General features: G+C 43.7%; 1 pseudogene across 1 annotated transcript; it reads left to right on the top strand.

Moving 5' to 3' along the window:
- The first annotated feature begins 635 nt into the window (after nucleotides 1-635).
- Nucleotides 636-7,867, top strand: LOC146514867 (caspase-3-like; annotated as a pseudogene). The gene is made up of 4 exons (XR_014875412.1): nucleotides 636-1,135; nucleotides 1,833-1,996; nucleotides 2,107-2,233; nucleotides 7,282-7,867. The product of XR_014875412.1 is annotated as a caspase-3-like (transcript).
- Nucleotides 7,868-9,054: the final 1,187 nt, after the last annotated feature.

Raw genomic sequence — 9,054 nt, 5'->3', positions numbered from 1 at the left:
CGATGAAAAAATATTCCCTTAAATTGTTTATTTTGCAACACCACGACACAAACGATAGTGTAATGTGAAATGATAGAGATTTTCATATCGTCATCCGATATATATTGTTATATCGAACAGCCCTAATGTCCGCTGTGAGGTTCCTGTACTAACAGAAGTCTGAGCTCCCGTTTAATGAGACAGATTTCAGAATTTTACCCACACTCGAGATCAAACTCTGGAAATAAAACCAAACACGGTGGGCACCAAGATGCTAACGGTGGGGCTTCAGAAATGAGTGTTTTACATTGTGCTAGCCGCAGTCAGCTTTTATTTACAGTCTGTTTGTCATCCTGTTAAATCCTATTTTTTCCTGGTGGCCTTTGGAGCAGCTGATTTTAAACCATCTGTCTGGAGTTTTCAGGAACACTGAAGAGATCAGAGGACCAAACAAGCCCCACACCCAGTGAAGTAGAATAAGGCAGAATAAAGTGGAAACACTCACTTTTATTTAGGTTTTTACTCACAGAGGTGGCAAAAGTCTTGCTTGGAGTGAAACAAACTTTATTTGTAAAGATGACAAACACAAACTTCACATTTTTAGTAAAGTGTTTTTATTAAAATCAAAAACCATAAAAGGCTTTAAAAACTCCTTGATTGTTTTCTGTTACTGCAGGAAAATGTTTGCGTGCCGTGAAAAATGATGACATGTCATCCGTGAGTGGAACACAGCTGGATTTCTGGCACAGCGAGAAAAGTTGTGTAAGACTTGAGCACATAAGGCTGATAGGCCAGCAGAGGAAGTTCAGGTAAGGTAAAGAGGTGTGGTCACACCTTTATAGCTCAGGGGCTCTTAAAGTACTTTCAGTGCAGAGCCAGGAGCTTAAATCTGACAGACACTCACAGAGACAGAGCTCAGCGGACCTCAGCTACATCACCATGTCCCAGCAGAGACGACCAGCGGGTGGGAAGGCTGAGGTGAACCGGGCAGTGGTGGTGTCCGTGGCCGAGTTTTACCCCGGGGTGAAAATGGGGAACAGGGCCGGAGCCAAGAGGGATGCCAAGAGGCTCCACAGTACCCTCAGCAGGCGAGGCTTTAAGGTGGAGTTGCACAGCGACCTGAGCGGCGCTGAAATCTACGAGCTATTTGAGAAAGGTAACCAATCATCACATCACACCGAAAAGCCCGCTTCCAACAATAAAAACAGGACGCAAACCATTCAAACTTTATTTAAACACAGCACAGAGACAAAATATTTAAATTGAGAGAACTTTCAGCCAAGAGCTCATTCATTTAAAAAAACAGCTGACATCACAGAAACTCAGAGGGGGCGGGGCATCAGTGCCCACAACAGGGGCTGCGTCTGTGAGCCCAGTTAAGGAAACATTTGCAGCTCCATCTCCCTGACAGACACACAGCTTTAACATTACAGTCTGTGTGTGTGTGTCTGTGTGTGTCCACACACACAGACACACCTCTGTTCTATTTACAGGTAAAGGTGAGGCTTACACTACCCTGACACTCATTGGTGACATGCCAGCGCTGGCTGACACATTTGTAATTATATAACATGTGAGGATGTGATTATACGTGTGTGTTTTACAGAGATGGTGATTAAACACTGTTACAACTGATTTCCACTCATAGATCAAACATAGGTCACACTCTCTTAAAATAAGTATGACAGCAGCGAGCATAGTGTACATAAAGTTTCATTAGTTTGAATCTTCTGCATGTGAACGTAAACACAGGCTGGCATACCTGCTGCCATGTATTCAGTGTTATGGCTGCTGTGAGAATGCTGACTGAGGATCACTGACAGCACTACTGTCTGTTTGTGTCTGTTCTGCAGAGAGCAGGCGGCCCGTGAAGGACTACTTCCTGGCTGTCTTGTCGTCTCACGGGGAGGAGGACTGCGTGTTTGGAGCCGACGGGAAACCCGTCCGGCTGTCTCGGATCTTCGCATATTTTGACAATGAGTGCATGGAGAATAAGGCCAAAGTGTTCCTCATACAGGTAGGTGGCAGAAGGGCGAGGACAACATGAGTTTAGGTCGTGTCGAGGGAATCAAATGGTCTGTTTCCTTCTGTGATGCTAAGGTCATCCTCTTGATCCTGTCTCTGCAGGCGTGTCGTGGAGACGCTCTGGATGATGGAGTGGAGGTGGACTCGGCCGGTGACGCCACCGACTGCAGCTTCTCCCTCCACCTCTCGGTTCCTGTAGATACAGCTGTGATGTATGCCACGCCCCCAGGTAAACACCAAGCCTTCAACAGACCACCACCACTACCCTCTAAACCTCCTCAGCGGCCACTCAGACCTCCTAAACTACCCTTCAAACCTCCCGACAGGCAGCATAACCATTTTCCCATCCCTAGAACCTCCACAGTTACCATGAAATATAGAACTTAAACCATCTTTATGACAACTACAACACTTGCAATATGGTCACATCTCTTCATGGACTTTTAAGACCTACCAAAGGACTTCTAAACCTCCTTAGTAACCAGAGAAATCTTCTATACTACCCATTAACCTCCTCTATGACTACTGAAATCATTTTAACTGTTCATGGAATCTCCTCACCTGCCACAAAAGTGCCCAACTACCTGTAGACCCTCCCCAATTACTGCAGACCTCTAACTTCCTCTGAGGCCCGTATACCTTTCCAGCTGATCCTGGAGAACCTCCTTCATGACGATTGTAGAGGAATTTCTTTCACTAAGGTATTAATCACATTATTTCATTGTTTTAACATGTCTGACACTCATACTTAAGACAAATGGTAGGGGGTGTAGTCAGGATGTTGGGGAAACAGGAACTCCAGAGGACCAGTCTTTTGTCTCTTGAGGACTCTGGGAAGTAGCAAGGGAGTGTGAACCTTAAGGTGTGAAACAGCTGTGTACTGCCTTTTGTTCCTGAAGAAGGTATTTAACTGAGAGGTTGACTTTGGCTCAGTGAGACTCTGCTGACCCTGCCCCGTGGTCATGCAGGGGCTTCACAAGCTTGTTTGTATGTTCTTTGTGTGTGCTTGGAAATAAAAGAATGTTAGCTACCGCTCACCGCTCGTCTGCAGGCTTTATTTAAGTGGAAAAACTTCCACAACAAAATGGCGCTGCGAGCAGGATGGTCCGTGTGGTCGCTGAACAACGGTTCCGTGAACGGGCTGATCACCCCTGAGGGAAAAGGTACCTTTGTCCTACCAGCTGTTGAAGCGAAGGAAATGGAGGAGTCACGGAGCCGTGTGTTTCAGTCACCACCGAGATCATCGATTTTGAGGGGACTTCTGCAGATGGGTGAGTTGTAGCTAACTTGTATACAGTCATGGAGAGTTTTTTGTCTGGCCGAGGGGGGGAATGCTGGCCGACCCCGGAGTTCGAGTCTCCGGGAGGAAAACCTGGTGGTTTGAGGCCCCAGGCTTGTGTTGGGTACGGCTCATCACAAGGACATTGGCTCGAGCGCGCTGTTGGGGAGAAGCCGGCCCAGACCTGTGTTCGGTCCAAGTACGTCACAGGGACAGCAACTCGGGTACACTGTCGGGATCCATTTCCGTGTACTATAGTGCACGGAGTGGCGGTGTTCGTTCCTTGGTCCGTAGAAGGCAAGGGCCTCACGGGGGACGCCTCGTGTAGTAAAATGGGATCTAGATCCAGTAGATCGGCAGACGTTCCACCAGGCGGCCAGAGACAAAACTCAATACGTGACTGTGGTAAGAATTGAGTAAATGTGTAGTGTGTAAGATTGCAGAGAATGGTTGTGTGGGAAACGTTGATGTGTGTGTAAAAAAAAAACAAAAAACAAAAAAAAAAACAGTGAGAAACGGGGTTACAAAATGTTGAAAATGGGGAACAAAAACAAAAACAAAAAAAAAAAAAAAAGAGAGGAGTGTAGAAATGTGTCTAAAAGTTGTTTTCAACTAGTGGGAGAGGGTGGTACTGCAGGCCACCAGCTCCCCTAGGGTGGACACACACAAAATTAGCAAAATTGTTGATAAAAATAAGCAAAATAGGAAGAGGGTTTGGTGTTTTTCAACGTAGAACAACTACAATCTCTCTGGGTTTTTAAGAAAAGGGAATTCAGAACCAGAGAGGGGAGAGGTGTTGTTTTAAGCAATGAGAAGAATGATCAAAATGTTTCAGTGTGTCACTTGCAGGTGAAGAACAGACCTGGATCAATTTTCCACATGCAGCAGTCGGAAGAAATTATAGGTTAACACCATTAGAAACACTCAAGCCAAGTTTTGGCTGAATTGTTTTACAGCTTAACTTCCATGTGTTTGTCACCCTGAGAACACAAGCTCCAAGAATCTCTCCCTGAAGACAAGAAATGCAGTTTCAGAACAACGAGATAGATCTCAAGAGCTCAAAGCAGCATCCTGAGCAGTGAAGAAAAGGTCCAGCAGCAACAGCTGTGCAAGACAGCGACAGCAAGGAGAAAAATGGCATCATCATGACTGGATGGATGGATGTGCATTTCCAAGGAGCTGCAACTTCACTGTGTGAATGGACTTTTGAAAAGACTGCCTGAGTTGGACATTTGCCACTTTCGGCGCAAAAATGGCAAAATGAGACAGTGGAAAACACAGGACAAAGCTGAAAGACAACTGACTCTCACTGGACTGCTGCAAGGGGGGAGATGAGATGAGACCACAGTCAAAGGAGAAGGGGACAACATGGAGGAAGGCTGTTGTAGTGTGGGAATGAAATTTGGGTTTAGGAAACTGGGAAGAAAAACGACTGCCTTGCGTGGAGAATTGAGAAGTGTCTGGAGCACCGCAAAGAGGAGAGGTACACAAAAATAACACAAACAGAAAAATGCATTAATCCTACTAACACATACACACATGCAATGAAGCTCATGAAGACCAAATAGCATTTTAAGCATTTCTGTTACCATCATCTTGTCCAGTTAGCTTAGTAGGTTAAGAAGTGATACATAGACTAGTGAACTAGCATTATTTTTGGGGAAGGATGATTGAATCAGCGGTGAACAGAATGCTGCGGGAGGGTCAGATGAGTGGGGACTAATAGATTATTGAGTTTCTGGTTTCTGATGTGTGAGGGAGGTCTTATCATGACACACATCTGGGTACATGGGGAAAACAAAACTCATTTTCTAATAGAATATTGCTGTTGTGTGAGGTGTGTGTGACTGGTGGATGAAAGTTTTGGATTTACTGATGCATTTTCCTTTGGTATCACTTTGAACCTGGCAATTAGTTGTTTTGATCTATCATTCTAAGAGAGTATGCTTAGACAACTTCTAAAAAGAGGCCTTCATATTTTTTGACTTTTAACAGTGCACTGAGATTTTTGTTTGGCAATTTTCTCTTTTTCAAGCAGGCCTGCAAGATCGGAATCGAAAGCGCTACACAACATGTTGATCAATCGCAAGTGAGCTTCTGCAAAATTAAAATGGGCTCAGGAGGAAGCCACTTATTTGGGACAATCAGAAAACAAGTCCCTGTCAAAAAGGATTCAGCGAGGTAATCCAGTCTAAATTCTTTCTTTTTCTTTTTTTGAAATGACGTCATTGCTGGCAGTAGAGACTTATTGCGACACAAGAGGTTCTGCTATCAGCAATAAACACGGGGATTGACTGGACTGACAAAAACTTGACTGACTTGACACCAATATGCAAGATTGCACCTCCACCCAGAGAGACAAAAGGGTGGATGTATATATGTATGTTTCTTTGTTACAGGAGCAGAAAGGTGACAGCAACATCCTGGGTTGCATGGGCTTTTGGGCCGTGCTGACTTAACCTTTTAAATGCCACTTTCTGTGTCTTTGTGAATTTACCAGCAGTGTGTTATTCATGACCTTGTATTGTTTACAGTGCAGAGGTCACTGTGAGAAAGTGTGCATACAGACGCGCTGCGCTAACATCTATATCACATTTTCCACAGCAGAGGGCTAATCATATGATCTAATCACATGATTTGGCTAATGTTTTTTCTTACAACAGGGCCTGGAGTGAAGCTACTTCAGGGGAGAAGCCCTGAGAATTTTTAAGAGACAGTGCACAACTTTATTGTGCATGTCTAATTGTGCTAAGCTAACATAGGGCAAAAGAGGTTTTTTTCCGGGGAAGTTTTCATTTTTAAATTGCAGGAACCGTGACATGAGGGATATGGAAGGATTGACTGAGGCGCAGATGCAAACTGTGACTAGGAGACAACACTTCAAGTGGACCAGTGAGAAGCAGGGACCATCTGCAGGACAACAGACAAACGACAGTGGGCTTCCAAAGGATTGTCACGAGGAGATTTTGAACAGCAAAATCTTAAAATAAAATGAAAGAGTTTCGACGTTGACGCTGAGGAAGACAACTAAGGTGTACGACGTGCTCTGCCTTAAATCTACAGCCGCGTTGGAACAGAAATCGAGGGATGGAGAGAGCGTGCCAAGCTCCAAAAGTGACAGCGCAAGGAAGATCAGCGTTGGAATTATGACTCTGTAAATGGCACAGACACCAGGAGCCATAACTGTGACAGAGACTGACCACCTAATGCTGTTTCACTTTGCCATGCAAAGTACTTTGACACTCTGGAGAAGACCTTTCCTCTGTATCATTGTTGTTTCCATTTGCATGTGAGAGCTTAGATTGTGGGGAAGATTAAAGATGAACAAAGGGTGGTGGGAGAACAGTGAAGTGAGGATACACAGTGTGAAACTCCTTTAAGTGTACAATAATGTTGATGTAATATGCAGAATGTCAGGAAAGAAATTCTGGTTTTAATGTGATTCTTGATTTTAGAATCAAAGGGTGGGATTGTAGAGGAATTTCTTTCACTAAGGTATTAATCACATTATTTCATTGTTTTAACATGTCTGACACTCATACTTGAGACAAATGGTAGGGGGTGTAGCAAAGATGTTGGGGAAACAGGAACTCCAGAGGACCAGTCTTTTGTCTCTTGAGGACTCTGGGAAGTAGCAAGGGAGTGTGAACCTTAAGGTGTGAAACAGCTGTGTACTGCCTTTTGTTCCTGGAGAAGGTATTTAACTGAGAGGTTGACTTTGGCTCAGTGAGACTCTGCTGACCCTGCCCCGTGGTCATGCAGGGGCTTCACAAGCTTGTTTGTATGTTCTTTGTGTGTGCTTGGAAATAAAAGAATGTTAGCTACCGCTCACCGCTCGTCTGCAGGCTTTATTTAAGTGGAAAAACTTCCACAACACGCACAAACACATTAAAAAAAAAAACCTCAGTTATGTCCTCAGGAGCTCTCAGAATTCTTCAGAGGTTGTATGTGTTTAACCATGTCAGATTTCTCTGTTTACCTCCTCCTCTCTCCATCAGGTTACGGTGCCTTCATGAGCCCACTTGGAGCCCCTCCGTCTTCCTGCAGACGTTCTGCACTTTGTTGGAGGACGAGGCCCATCAGAACCTGGAGCTGACTCGTCTGATGACCCGCCTCTCCCACAGGTTGGCCTACATCTTCCAGGCCAAAGGTCGTGAGCTGGGCGGAAAGAAAGAGATGCCGTGCTTCCTGACACGACTGACCAGAGAGGTGTTCCTGTTCTCAGAGCCGGAGAGAGCCGGAAAAGCAGAGGGAATCTCAGCCACGTTACTGGTTGGTACTGAGAGCACCAGAACACGGACACCTTCCTTTAGTTAGACCAAATCACGGCAGAGCACATGGAGGAATGGAAATTTATTTAATTTATTTATTTAGGACAGTGCATGTTAATGAACATAAATGTAAAAAAAAATTACATGAATGTAAACATGCCAGATTATAGCCAAAGGCTAATTTCCATCTGTTGTCCTTAAACATAAAAAAATAGACAATAATTCATAAAAAATCATCATTCATTCATAATAAAAACTCCATCACCAAACTTACACATACACACCATTCTGTTCCCAAATAAAACATTAAAACTATACAACTCATACATGATCACACACTTGATTTGTCCATAGCCAGTTTTTAACCTTTGCTTTAAACAAATTGAATGTCGAGCATTCTCTAATGGGTTGAGGAAGACTGTTCCACAGATGGCCACCCTTAACAGAGAGGACGTTCTGCCCAAATGCTGTCCGTCTGTGGGGTATAAACAAGTCTCCTCGGATTGTAGCTCGAGTGGTCCTGTCTGAGCTTTCTTTATGCCTAATAAACTGCTTTAGTGGTGGTGGAGCAAGGGAATGATCTTGTTTTTGTGTGGCGTCGTTCTAAAACTGTGTGAAGAAAATGTTTAGCATGTCCTGTACATATGTATGTATGCATATATGTATGCAGTTCATTATTTATCTGCAAATACACAATGTTTGATACAGCCACGGGTTTGCTTGGTCTATTTCCTGAACGTCTGTCAGTAACAGGCGTAAATCCAGACCAGGTAAACGTGTTTATAGGACGATGCAGACATCAACATCGTAAACACACTGGAGTCTGAGCTGGAAACCCTGCACGTTCTCTTTTACAGAGCGGTTGGTGAGATGCAGGGGTAACTTCTGTGAGGCTCATTAATGCTGAATATATCTGCAGGTCAGGGAAGCTCTTTCTGACATCTGAAAACATCTGGACTCTGTGAAGCAGAAACAGGTCAGGACTAGGGCTGGGTATTGTCACTGATTTCTAGAATCGATTCAATTCCGATTCACAGGGTCCCGAATCGATTCGATCCACGATTCGATTTAATTCGATTCGATTTGATTTAATTCGATTCGATTCACTTTGATTTGAATCTGGGAAATTTTGACAGTCAGAAATATTATAATTCAGATCAGTACATTTACATATTTTTGTATCTATAAAAAGGAAGCTGACACACCAGGACTTTATCAAAGGTGTGAGCATCACAGCAGAGGCCTTTGTGTCAAAGTAGCTGAGGATAAAACAGAAAAACATGAAGGAGATTTTCCTGTTCTGGGATTTTATAAAAATTTTCTGTAGTAGATCAAAAACGAAAGAAAACCATTAATCAACACATGAACATTACCTCTGAAGTTACAGCGGTTTTATTAGAGACAAGGCTGAGCGTTTTGCATTTTGCATAATTTTAAAAAGTTTAAATTTGTTCGGTATTGAACGGCAGAAATTAGGTTTTATTTTCGGAAGTATATAAA

This window comes from Neolamprologus multifasciatus, chromosome 7, assembly GCF_963576455.1.
Source record: "Neolamprologus multifasciatus chromosome 7, fNeoMul1.2, whole genome shotgun sequence".
In the NCBI taxonomy this organism is placed as follows: Eukaryota; Metazoa; Chordata; class Actinopteri; order Cichliformes; family Cichlidae; genus Neolamprologus; species Neolamprologus multifasciatus.
This window is presented reverse-complemented; position numbering and strand designations above follow the sequence as displayed.